This window comes from Prorops nasuta, unplaced genomic scaffold (genome assembly GCF_024137725.1).
Source record: "Prorops nasuta isolate Cenicafe-Biocafe unplaced genomic scaffold, Cenicafe_Pnas_1.2 PNAS00051, whole genome shotgun sequence".
Taxonomy (NCBI): domain Eukaryota; kingdom Metazoa; phylum Arthropoda; class Insecta; order Hymenoptera; family Bethylidae; genus Prorops; species Prorops nasuta.
Genome location: NW_027116848.1, coordinates 750,888 through 763,682, shown reverse-complemented (window position 1 = coordinate 763,682; position 12,795 = coordinate 750,888). Strand labels below are relative to the sequence as shown.

Genomic DNA, 12,795 nt, shown 5'->3' with positions numbered 1-12,795 from the left:
CTAAGTAGAAAAGACCTACACCGTCGCATCCACAAAAGGATCATTGCTGAGATAAATCAATTTGAACTCGATAAATAAGGGCTTTGATTGAACGGAAAAATTATTTCACTTTCACTTTCGTTGACAGTGCCCTTTCAAAAACCAAAAGAAGTTCGTACTTCTCCGCCGTACGGTATTGCCGTACACGCACACACATGCAATTAACTATGCCTATTATTAATATTATCTCCTAGCGTTTTACAATCTTGATTCGAGGACTGTATGAAATTTATTTTCAGCCTATTCTTAGCAGAATATCGATGATGTAATTATTGATTCCAAAATTCTAGACATCAATTTTGCGTTATTTGAAGACTGATTTTCAAGTTATTATACCATTTTGGTAACGCCACGAACTGATGTATTGTGTACGATATTCTAAAAAAATATTGTATGAAATGAGAAATTTAAAAATAATTATTTCTTTCGGCTTTTGAAAATCTTGCTAATTCACTAAATAGTACATTTTACGGTGTCAGTCAAAAGATAAAATGACTTGAAAGTGGGTCTTCAAATTATACTGTAATCTTTTCCGGAAAATCTTATCTGAAAATCATTTGTGGGATCTCTTTAACTATAAAACCTGCAGTCATTCTGCGAAAATATTAGCAAAAAATTTAAGAATACTTTTTTTTCTCAATGCCATAGATTATTCATATTTTATGCATAGTATTTGTTGCAAAAAATGTATCCACATAGAATTGCCCCTAAATCTAACCAGCTATTAGTCAGATTCTAGCTACTCCTGGTTACGGGGATGCATTCATCGACTCAAACACTCATTAAAGTTTATCTTCCAAACTGTTAGGAATATGAACTTTTTGTAGAGATTAAATTTACTCTTTTGACTGTACTGAAACGTATTAGAAATTCGGTTTCCCAAAATTATAAATAAAAAATTTCATACAAATGATAAATATTTGTAATTTTGTTGGTCATAATAATATTGAAAACTAGGCTTTGTAGCGCGCTAAAGAAACATTCTATGACTAATTTGGGACCAAGAAGAATCAAATATACCTAAAAATGTGGAAGATTTTTTCGAAAAACTAAATTATAGCTATTGAAAGACAAGTTTTACACTGTATTACCGACGGAGAAGTTTCACAGTACAAGGACAGGTCTATTAGCTCTCTCGCTTTAGAAGGGGTACCCACACTATCACCACCATTCCCCGCTAAACAAAAAAACTCTCCTACGCACAGCAAGATTGCTGGCTAACTCTGCCTGTCGTTGTGAATCCGTAGCGGAATGGAAGAAGAAATAATTATTTGTACATTTCAGGGTTAGGTTTTCGCCAATCCGGCGTTGTACTGCCCTTCCATATCATTTCCGACAGCTACTATAAATTTCTCAAATCATTTTGACATCTACAAGTCTCAAAAAACTTGAATTAGTTGACGAAAGCGTAACACGTAGCAGCCGACAATGAGCGCTACACAACTTAGCGATCAACGTCGGCTGCTACGAGTCACGCTTTCGTCAACTAATTCAAGTTTTTTGAGACTTGTAGATGACAAAATGATTTGAGAAATTTATAGTAGCTGTCGGAAATGATATGGATGGGCGGTACAACGCCGGATTTGCGAAAACCTAACCCTGAAATCTACAAATAATTATTTGTTCTTCCATTCCCCTACGGATTCACACCGACAGGCAGCGTTAACCAGCAATTTTGCTGTGTGTAGGAGGGTTGGTTTGTTTAGCGGGGTATGGTGGGGAGACAGTGGGTACCCCTTCTAAAGCGAGAGAGCTAATAGGCCTGTCCTTGTCTAACGCACTGTGAAACTTATCCGTCGGTAAAACAGTGTAAAACTTATCTTTCAATAGCTAATTTAGTTTTTCAAAAAAATCTTCCACATTTTTAGGTATATTTGTTTCTTTTTGGTCTCAAATTAGTCATAGAACTTTTCTTTAGCGCGCTACAATGCCTAATATTCGATATTATTATGACCAATAAAAATACAAGTATTTATCATTTTTATGAATTTTTTTTTTAATTTTGAGAAACCGGGTTTGCAGCGCGCTTCAGTATAGTCAAAAGAGTAAATTTATTTTCTACAAAAAAGTTCATATTCCTAATAGTTTGAAAGATAAACTTGAATGAGTGTTTGAGTCGCTCAATGCATCTCCTTAATAGCTGACATTGAAAAATTTACAATTTTGCCACGGAACGTGCAATGCAGTAAAGAAGACTTACATTTTCATGATATCCAAACTGCTCATATCTAAAGAGAAAGTTTTTCAAATCGGTCTTCCTTCTTCAGTAACGTCAAGAAATATTACGTTACTTTGTTTTGTCAGTCACATCAAATCGTTGCCCTTTGTCTTTTATTTTAAAAACTGTTAAAAATTCCTCCCTCCTTATGCGATACAAGCTAGCGCTCTTCGCAATAGTTCTGTCCATACGCTGTCCATCGTTCGGCCGTCTATGTATACAGTCACCGCCTTTAACGTTCGAATGCTACTTCCAGTGAACCAGGCACTGTAACATAACTTGCTTTTTCAATTGACCCCAAAGAAAAGAAGTCCAGCGGTGTCGATTCCGGAGAGCGAAGAGGCCATCTGACAGGTTCTCGATAAGCGATCTACAGATTTGGAAAATAATTTTCCATATTCGCGGAAGCTCGTTGAATATTATGAGATGTTGCACCGTCCTGCTGCAACCACATTGTGATCCGCAGGTCTAGCGGTACACCCTTAAGTAATCCAGGGAAATCTTCCCTGAGGAATCTTGCATATGCTTCCTCGTTCACGTTCTCTGGAAGAATAAACGGCTCGATTATATGAGTCCCTCCCGGCCCAAACGTTCCATTTCCGTCTATGCTGCTGTTACGTACTGAGTAGTCGCGGCCGCCTATCGGTCGAGTTTCTACTGACTTGACAATAAAGTCTGAGTCAGTAGAAACGCTGATTGAGCTTTGCGACTCACAGTACAATGAACAAAAATATTACACTCCGAGCGGTAAGAAAGTAATGAATTGGGAAGATTCGGGGTGAATGATAGTATGTATGAACATACTTTGGAACAGCAGATTTGACACAAAACTATGTATTTTCAGGTATTACAATTATACTTACAGTAAACGCTAATTATGCTGCAACAGCATTCGCAGGCTTATTTACAATTCGTCACAACTATTAGAGAGACTAGACTCTCTTATGGTTGTGGGTTACTCGCCCTAGTTAACTATGATCAGTTCGGTAGGTGACATTTTCGCCTACAACTTTTCTTTTAATGAGTATCGACTCTATGTATTCGTAACTTATGACATGGCGCTAGTGTTAAATAATAAGGTTGGCAAAACTTAAAAGAAAGTACGGCTCATTTATGAAAATATTTTGAAAATGTCGTTTTGACAGCAAGAGGTTATATGCGCCAGATATTTCGGCAATTAAGTGAGTTTTTTATTGTTTAGATTTAATTAATTAAATAATAGGTAAGATTAAGTACTTTGTATTATTTTTCAGATTAAAGTAAGGAAGATAATTAAATTGATGTCATTGGAAGATATAAATACTTGGCAAACATTTAAGTAATCAGATGAGTATATTAATTACATTACCTGAATTAAATAATTAATAAAAGATTAAATACTTTGTGTGTTATCGTTTTTCAGATTAAAACAAGGAATACTTCAGAAAAGATGCCAATAATTATGATGCAAGGACTTTCTCATTAATAAATTGAGTACTATTAAATTAATGTTCTCAAAACAAAAGGTAATTTAACAGATATTACATAAAGTAGCCATGTAAATGGTTGACATATACTGTATTATACCGAATAATCAGTATTTTCATATAATAATGCTACGGTAAGGTGTAGGTGTATATTTATAGCATTCTAGCCTTTACGTAGTAATATTGAATGAATATAATGATTGTATGTATTTTTCAGTTAATACTAACGTCTGTCAAGAATCTTCTTTGTTATTCAAGATTAAATTATTAAGCCAATAATGGAAAATTTAAGATATTTCTTTAAAGTTAGAAATTTTATGTTGGAAGAAAATAGGAAATAGCAGGTATAAGCAGTATAAGGCACTTAGTTATTACGTAAGTTATTTTTAATATATCTACATACAATCAAATATGAAAACAAGCAAAAATAACATGTTATTTAATAATTGCATTGCTTAAACACTAAAGTTCTTTTGTTTTTTTCTAGATAAAAGGCATTTTCTTTGACAGTGTTCTTCCTCACAATTATCACACCATACGATCCCAGAGTGAAACCCTTTAGTTAGTGAAAGGAACAGCCAAAACTTAAATTATAACAAAGTGTGCAGATGTGACTAGTAACGTTTAAATTATTTTAATTTTAAAGTTAAAAACAGTTTTTAAAGACTGAAATATTATTCAGTAATATATATAATAACAGTCATAAATCTAATAAAAACTATATGATTGAACAATATAGATAACGTGCAGTATAAACATACATATATATATAATAAGATATAAAATGGCATAGCATATGGATAATGAAATATTTATACGTATCTTCAATGTTAAAAGGAAACACAAAATTCACAAAGGATTAAAATTGATTGAAAACAAAGAATTTTGTTTATTCAATATTATTCTTCGTGGATCAAGAAATGGCAACAACCCTGAAAAAAAATGTTAATATTAATAATTTTATCAGATTAAGAGTTATTTTGAAAATTGTATATGGCATGTTATTTTATTGATGATAATATTAATATACCATTTCTTTCCAAATATTATACTACTAATGCACAAAATGTAAATAATTTATTACTGCTCTTATTTAATGATGTAATTATTATTTACCAATAAGTTAAGAAGTGTATAAGATTGTATTACGTTTGTAAGGTGTAAACATATACCTGAATTCTTACATAATTTCTTAAATTTCAACATAAAACTTTTATTTTTAAACATTGATTCATTTAAAAAGTTATTAATAGTTTGTGTTTCTTGGCTTTCGTCCAGGTTATCAAAAACTTTCCATTTTCTATTAAGCCAGGTATTATAAATATTAGTTCTTTCATTTTTATATTTCTTATTCATGTGCTGAATTTTATATAATTTTATTATTCTTATTAATCGAACTACAAAAAGACAAGTTATTAGATTTTATATAGATAATACCTAATTTAGTGTTATTTGAACAAATCCACTACATCAATTAATCGTAGTGACTTTCATACATACTAATAAATTTATAAACATGGGGATGATGCCCTAATGTTTGTTTAAACCACCTGTGGTATCTTTCCTGTTTATTATTACATCTGACGTATTTTTTAAACACAGAAAGAGTGTTTCTATCAATCTTTTGCATCCAAAAGTTTTTCAAATATTTAAGCAATGGTAAAAGATGTTTTTTTAAATTTTTATTTTTTGATATGTCTAGTGATATTAGTTGAAAACCTTTATTCATTAGATGTGGCGGCAAGAGAGGAATATTATATAACTTTCTCAAAAACGTCCATATTTTGCATTTCATGCTATCAGTTAATATTTTCGTATTGTTTAAAAGTTTTAACTGCTTCGCTTTTTTTCTAACATTCTGAAAATTAGGTGAATCTCAAACATATCAAAGAGAGAGAGAGAGAGAGAGAGAGAGGTTCATGCAAAACAACATCAAATCTTAGTTGAAGTCAATTAAAGTGAATTTAATTTTTTGTAATAGAGCTTATCCATCAATGTTATTAAAATAAAATTTTACGAGAAATAATAGTTTACAAAGTTTCTTTTTGGATACTTTTTACAATCCCAACATTATATATTAACATAGAGGTTCTATTAATTAGATGCACCACTTACGTAAACGAAATGAAAATAACATCCCGTTAATTCACTTGTAGAAAAATTTCTTTTTATCGAATTTTGGAGTGCTCTTTCGTAATCTGTAATCCAAATCTTGGGCTTAGCTTTATGAAGAATTTTTATTTTTATAAATTGAAATAATTTATCATATAAGCGCCCTGTTTTATTATTAACCAATGCCCAAATTATTGGAATAGCCTAGATTTTATCAATTTTAAATTATAGTTTCAACTGTATATTCATATAAATTTGAAATATAATATATTTCTAAGCCAACTTAGACTCTATTTTACCTTATCTCCATAATTGGTCATTATTGTGATTATTTGGTATATATTTTTTAATCTAGGAGTAGTGTCGAAAGTCCCATCTGCAGAAAATATCTGAGTTTTTTAAAGAATTTATTATCTTTTTATCGTATAATATAATAAATTTTATATCTCCTTCTACATATTCCAATATTTCTAGCTTATGTTTCTCTTTGCCTATTTGGAAATTTCAATATTTTTCCCATTCTTTTGATGACAATATTCTTTCAAAATCTTCAATTAAAACAGGGATTTTTATACTATTATCCTTCCTCCAACTTCTTATAGTTCTGCTAAATTTTTTAAAACATAATGTTTTTGCACCTTTACAGTTTCTGTAAATTATATTTTTCATTACCCTTATAGTGTGCTATAGTATTTAATACATATTGTGCAAATATCTCATGAACGAATGCATTTTAATAAAAAAATCTTTCAAATAATAGTTTCAAGATTTACGAAGATCTATTTAATAATTAATTGGCTGAAAGTGGAGTAATAAAGGTGAAGTGAATGCAACTTTATTTTTCTTAAATGGAACTTTCTATTTTATAATATATATATACACTTATTGAAGCTTTTTCAAGAATTTTCCAAATCCCGCTTGCTCTAATTTGAAATCTCACCAACGTATTTACGAGGGATTACCATTTAAAATTACATGTATGTATTTTGATCATCAATTTAGCTAAAGTTTCGTGCGAATCGCTACACGCACACATATACGCATACAGATTCTCATCTACGTATATTTTCAAATTCAAATCTTCGTAACTCGTGGAAGAAATTGATTATACACGTATATAGGTAATTCCAATTAAAAAATATAAAATGACTATCACTTATTGACATCTATCGCAGCATAAGAGTGAAATATGATTATCGTTTTGCAAAATGAATCTACGTTAATCATTTGCTTAGAAGATTTTCTTTTAAAATGTATATCGCTCATGAAATATTCAAGTATTTTCATAAGTATATATATTGAAGAGCCTAGATGTATTTAAAATAATTATAGAACTTTACTTCAATGATATTTCATCATAAGCATCTTTTGCAGTACATGGGATATTTCGAACATACTGTTTGACTTCCTTCCTAAAATTTGCCTCTGTATGTTTATTTTTATCTACAGGATGGTTGTGTATTCTAAGTTGTGGGAAATTTTCTTCGTTATCAATAAATTTGGCAGTGCCTGGACATTCATCATTTTTACATTTTAGATAACTATATAAAAAAAACCATATAAAATTATCAAGCACACTATGCATATCATTGGAGACATTTTTGATACCATATATTAACATTATACTTATTCTTATTAATACATACGTAGTCGATGTGCCATTTTTCCTTTTGTATGTTTTTTTTATATTGTACATTTGTCCATCTTTATAAATTTTAGTCTTATATAAACAAATTCTTCGACTCATCTTTGTAATTAAAGTTATTATATTTATTCTTATAAATGCTAAATGCGAATGTAAAGAAAATTAGACACCTATATAAATAGTTCTGGAATAAGTTATGCAAATTCTTGAGAAATTATATCTGATTAATTATAGTAAAACTTACTGAAATGAGTACCGTTGCAAAAATTTTAAAGTTGTTACAATATTCGTATATCTTATATTGTTTTTTAACCGTGATATTCATGATTTGAACATCAAGTATATACTTTAACGGACGAATTTTAATTTTCTGTTATGTATAAATAGAAAAGTAATTAAGAGTTTAAACAGCTTATTTAGTCGAATAATTGTACAATAAATCATTCTAAACATTTTACGTATTATTTTTGCTTTAATAGTAGGAACATCAGAATTCGTTCATATGCTCTATAAGGAAGGACGCGTCAAAATCATGATTTTTAAACATGATTTTATTGATTTATAGGCGGTGTATAGACACATTCAAATTTCGTACGTACCTTTCAAACAATAACTGTTTGTAACAGTAGCTATACCGTAAATAATTATGATGAATTATTTAATGTCCATTTCACAAGACTGTAAACTAGAGACTAATATCGCGTACGACAGGTGGCATATTATGTATGACTATCATTCGTAAGATCCTAAGGTGTTTATAAACTTATTTTGTTCCATACCATACATTCTATGAATCACTTATCATATAGTAAACGAATAATCATACTTAATAAGTCACCTAGTTGTCATGCGGTATTAGTCCCGAGATTACAGTTTTGTGTTAATTGAAATTAAATAATTACATCATTAAATAAGAGCAGTAATAAATTATTTACATTTTGTGCATTAGTAGTATAATATTTGGAAAGAAATGGTATATTAATATTATCATCAATAAAAATAACATGCCATATACAATTTTCAAAATAACTCTTAATCTGATAAAATTATTAATATTAACATTTTTTTTCAGGGTTGTTGCCATTTCTTGATCCACGAAGAATAATATTGAATAAACAAAATTCTTTGTTTTCAATCAATTTTAATCCTTTGTGAATTTTGTGTTTCCTTTTAACATTGAAGATACGTATAAATATTTCATTATCCATATGCTATGCCATTTTATATCTTATTATATATATATGTATGTTTATACTGCACGTTATCTATATTGTTCAATCATATAGTTTTTATTAGATTTATGACTGTTATTATATATATTACTGAATAATATTTCAGTCTTTAAAAACTGTTTTTAACTTTAAAATTAAAATAATTTAAACGTTACTAGTCACATCTGCACACTTTGTTATAATTTAAGTTTTGGCTGTTCCTTTCACTAACTAAAGGGTTTCACTCTGGGATCGTATGGTGTGATAATTGTGAGGAAGAACACTGTCAAAGAAAATGCCTTTTATCTAGAAAAAAACAAAAGAACTTTAGTGTTTAAGCAATGCAATTATTAAATAACATGTTATTTTTGCTTGTTTTCATATTTTATTGTATGTAGATATATTAAAAATAACTTACGTAATAACTAAGTGCCTTATACTGCTTATACCTGCTATTTCCTATTTTCTTCCAACATAAAATTTCTAACTTTAAAGAAATATCTTAAATTTTCCATTATTGGCTTAGTAATTTAATCTTGAATAACAAAGAAGATTCTTGACAGACGTTAGTATTAACTGAAAAATACATACAATCATTATATGCATTCAATATTACTACGTAAAGGCTAGAATGCTATAAATATACACCTACACCTTACCGTAGTATTATTATATGAAAATACTGATTATTCGGTATAATACAGTATATGTCAACCATTTACATGGCTACTTTATGTAATATCTGTTAAATTACCTTTTGTTTTGAGAACATTAATTTAATAGTACTCAATTTATTAATGAGAAAGTCCTTGCATCATAATTATTGGCATCTTTTCTGAAGTATTCCTTGTTTTAATCTGAAAAACGATAACACACAAAGTATTTAATCTTTTATTAATTATTTAATTCAGGTAATGTAATTAATATACTCATCTGATTACTTAAATGTTTGCCAAGTATTTATATCTTCCAATGACATCAATTTAATTATCTTCCTTACTTTAATCTGAAAAATAATACAAAGTACTTAATCTTACCTATTATTTAATTAATTAAATCTAAACAATAAAAAACTCACTTAATTGCCGAAATATCTGGCGCTTATAACCTCTTGCTGTCAAAACGACATTTTCAAAATATTTTCATAAATGAGCCGTACTTTCTTTTAAGTTTTGCCAACCTTATTATTTAACACTAGCGCCATGTCATAAGTTACGAATACATAGAGTCGATACTCATTAAAAGAAAAGTTGTAGGCGAAAATGTCACCTACCATCAGTTCGTAGTAGTTGTTGTTATCTTTCAGAACGGTACGTGTTAGACACGACCTAAAGATGCACACTCACGATGATTACTATACGACTTGGTTCGGATTGAACATTACTAGACTTAACTACCAGTACACGGCGACTGGGCAAGAGGTTTATTAGAATAAGGTGGAGTACTCTGCTCCCGTGGAACGAATACTAGAGTTACGACCTTGGAACGCGGATGATTCGGCAGTGGCTAAGCTTCCACAGAATAATACTCAACTCGAGGGTCGCGGAACTCGCATATATGTAGGTGGCTTAATAGGTCATGTGCCGTCAGTAGCGCCATGATCTTTCGACACATGACAACCGAAAATTCTCCACATCCACGGCCGATGCCCAAGGTTTGACGCATTTCTGGAAAAGAAGTCCGGGCGTCAGCAATGTGCAATACTACCGGTATCGCACACGGACGCGTGCGATCTACTTTGGTTCGGCGAGGTGGCCGACCCCTACGTTACACCTCCCCCCTTAGATGAAACATTGTCCTGTGGAGGTCAATGTTTCTAGGATGAGAAGTATGGGGTAGGCCAACTGCCGAAAATTTTTAGAGGAATTTGATGCTTATTAACTGAAAGGTAGCGAGTCCCGTGGTATTGATATTGGTTCCAGGTACGGCATACTCTGCACATGGCGAGTAGGTTGTTGAAACGTCATGCTGATGGTGCGTGGTTAATATAATGAATATAAAAAGAGATCCGGATGAAGCATATGAGATGATAGATGTTCTAGGTGCTGTGGAATCTTGTCTCTGCAGGCCCTTCGCTTCTCGGGCTATGTCCTTGAGGGCTACGCTGTTTTCGGATATATTCCAGTCCGCTAATGGTTTAGTTTTAATAGGCTGTATTTTCATCAGTTTCTGTAGAGCTGGTAGATAACCTTCGGGTAGAAGTTCGGGGAGAGGCATCAGCTCTAGGGCTTCGAAGTGGGTCACATCGGACACCATCAGGGTTTGCAGAGATCGTAGCTGAGTAGATGTAGTGTCCGCGAAGCATCCAGCTTCTAACTGTATAATTCCATCTCCAAGGATGGTTTCAGTCCCTCTTACGTTTCCTTGGCAGATGAGGGTGATTTGCACAGGTTTTGGTAGAGAGTATAACCAGGTTCGGGGTTGGACCAAGGGTGTCCAGAAGGGATCGCTGAAGGAGGCAACCCTGATGTCGCAACCAGTCCATTGGGTGGTGTCATGGTGCTGGAGGATGGATAACTCGCATTCCTGGTTATAAGAGATCTTATGAAGAGGTACTCCAGGAGCACAGTAGTATGTTTTCAGGTGATGGAGACAATGGGATAGTGATTCGGAAGGAATGGGGGTGTAGAAACGTTGGGAAGAGGAGACTGCGAGATAGGGATGAGCAGGTTGAATAAAGGTGGTGATAGTTTGGTTATTGGACGGTTATGGTGGGTTGGGTAAGGATAAGTTTTGTACAGATAATATTCTTCCTTGTTGAGGAGAGGGACTTCGAAGACGACTACCAATTGTCTATTGTGATGGTTAACATGTAGGAGAGAGAGAGTTCCTGGATGTCTTCCATCATTAGGTCTTCCTCATCGAAAGGCAGGGGAAATCCAGTCTTGAGGGTGGCTTCTTGCAAGGCCTGTTGTAACCGGGTAGGTGTAAGTATCATGGGTTGCAAAATTCCACGACGAGCGAAGAGAACAGCATCCACAAGGAATAGAATGCTGGTCCTATATTAGTTTGCGTACATTTCCATGTGTCGGACGTAATCTCGATGTACCCTTGCGTGTTTTTCTTGTTCGAGGGCGTCGTCGGTGAGAGCGATAGCGTCGGCCAAGGCCTTGGATTGTTCTTGAAGCTCTTGGGTATGGTTATTTAGGCGAGAAATAGGAAGGTGCAAGGCAGAGAATTCAGACTATACCACATGCGTCTGTTTTTCAAGCAAATGAGCAGTATGAGCTCCTTTTTATTGTAACTTTAATATTTCGCTAGTGTAATATTCGCCATTTTCCTCCGTTAGTGTGCCAAAAAGGGTTTTGGAGAGTCCTCCTACGAATCCTAGGGGAGCGCTTCGACGGTTTCGGTTAAGCTCGGTAGGATGTAAGCCCCGGCGAAGTATTGAAGCAAAAAGTTCAGTGTCAACTATTTTGCGTCCGATCTCTTTGAGTTTACTGTCATTGATGCAAGAGATGTTGCCCTTGCACACATAGAGGAGCGTGTGATAGAATTTTCCGTGACTAGGGGCTTGGCTGGTCAAATTTGCGATGTCGATGGTTGTGGCAACCTTCCATAGCACAGGATAGTACTGTAGGGTTGCAATTTTTTCGAAGAAGATGCCAGGGTTGTGTTTCAGGTGAGTGATGTTGTACGCATGGGTCCAGGAGACCTGCGTGATGCTTAGTGTGTCTCATTATAAATAATATATTTATAATAGTAGTCATGGTGATATCGGTTTTGTAGTGCGGTGAATCTCGTGCGTCACAAAGTTGGTGTTGTAATCGGGAGTGGATTGGGAAATTTGGTATAAAAGTGTGGTATTGGCGAGGAACGATATTGTTCTGATTAACTCTACGCCGGACGGATAACTTCATTTCTTAGCAGTAAAATAACTTTGTGGATACCAAATGAGAGGGTCAGTCATGCACAGAGGAAGGAAGCACTGTAGGAGCGTAAAAAAAAATTTTTCTTCAAGTGCTGTGTGGAGGTGTATCTGACGGAATGCCTTTCTGCAGCGTTGCTGTTCGACATCGGAGAGATGTGGGCTGTCAGGATAGAGAGGAGGGACCTGCGGGAGAATAATAATTGGTTCCTGGACAGGCTGGGGGAGGAGTGGCT

The 12,795-nt window shown here is 33.1% G+C and overlaps 1 protein-coding gene and 1 long non-coding RNA gene across 6 annotated transcripts in view; both read right to left on the bottom strand.

Moving 5' to 3' along the window:
* LOC136784284 (dystrophin-like) overlaps window positions 1-12,795 on the bottom strand; it is a 384,172-nt gene that overhangs the window by 30,072 nt on the left and 341,305 nt on the right. The gene's annotated exons all lie outside the window — the stretch shown is intronic.
* Window positions 8,816-9,788, bottom strand: LOC136784323 (uncharacterized). Its single transcript, XR_010824403.1, has 4 exons — window positions 9,770-9,788; window positions 9,446-9,697; window positions 9,110-9,267; window positions 8,816-8,997 (listed from the first exon to the last, which is right to left on the bottom strand). It is a non-coding gene; the product is annotated as an uncharacterized lncRNA (long non-coding RNA).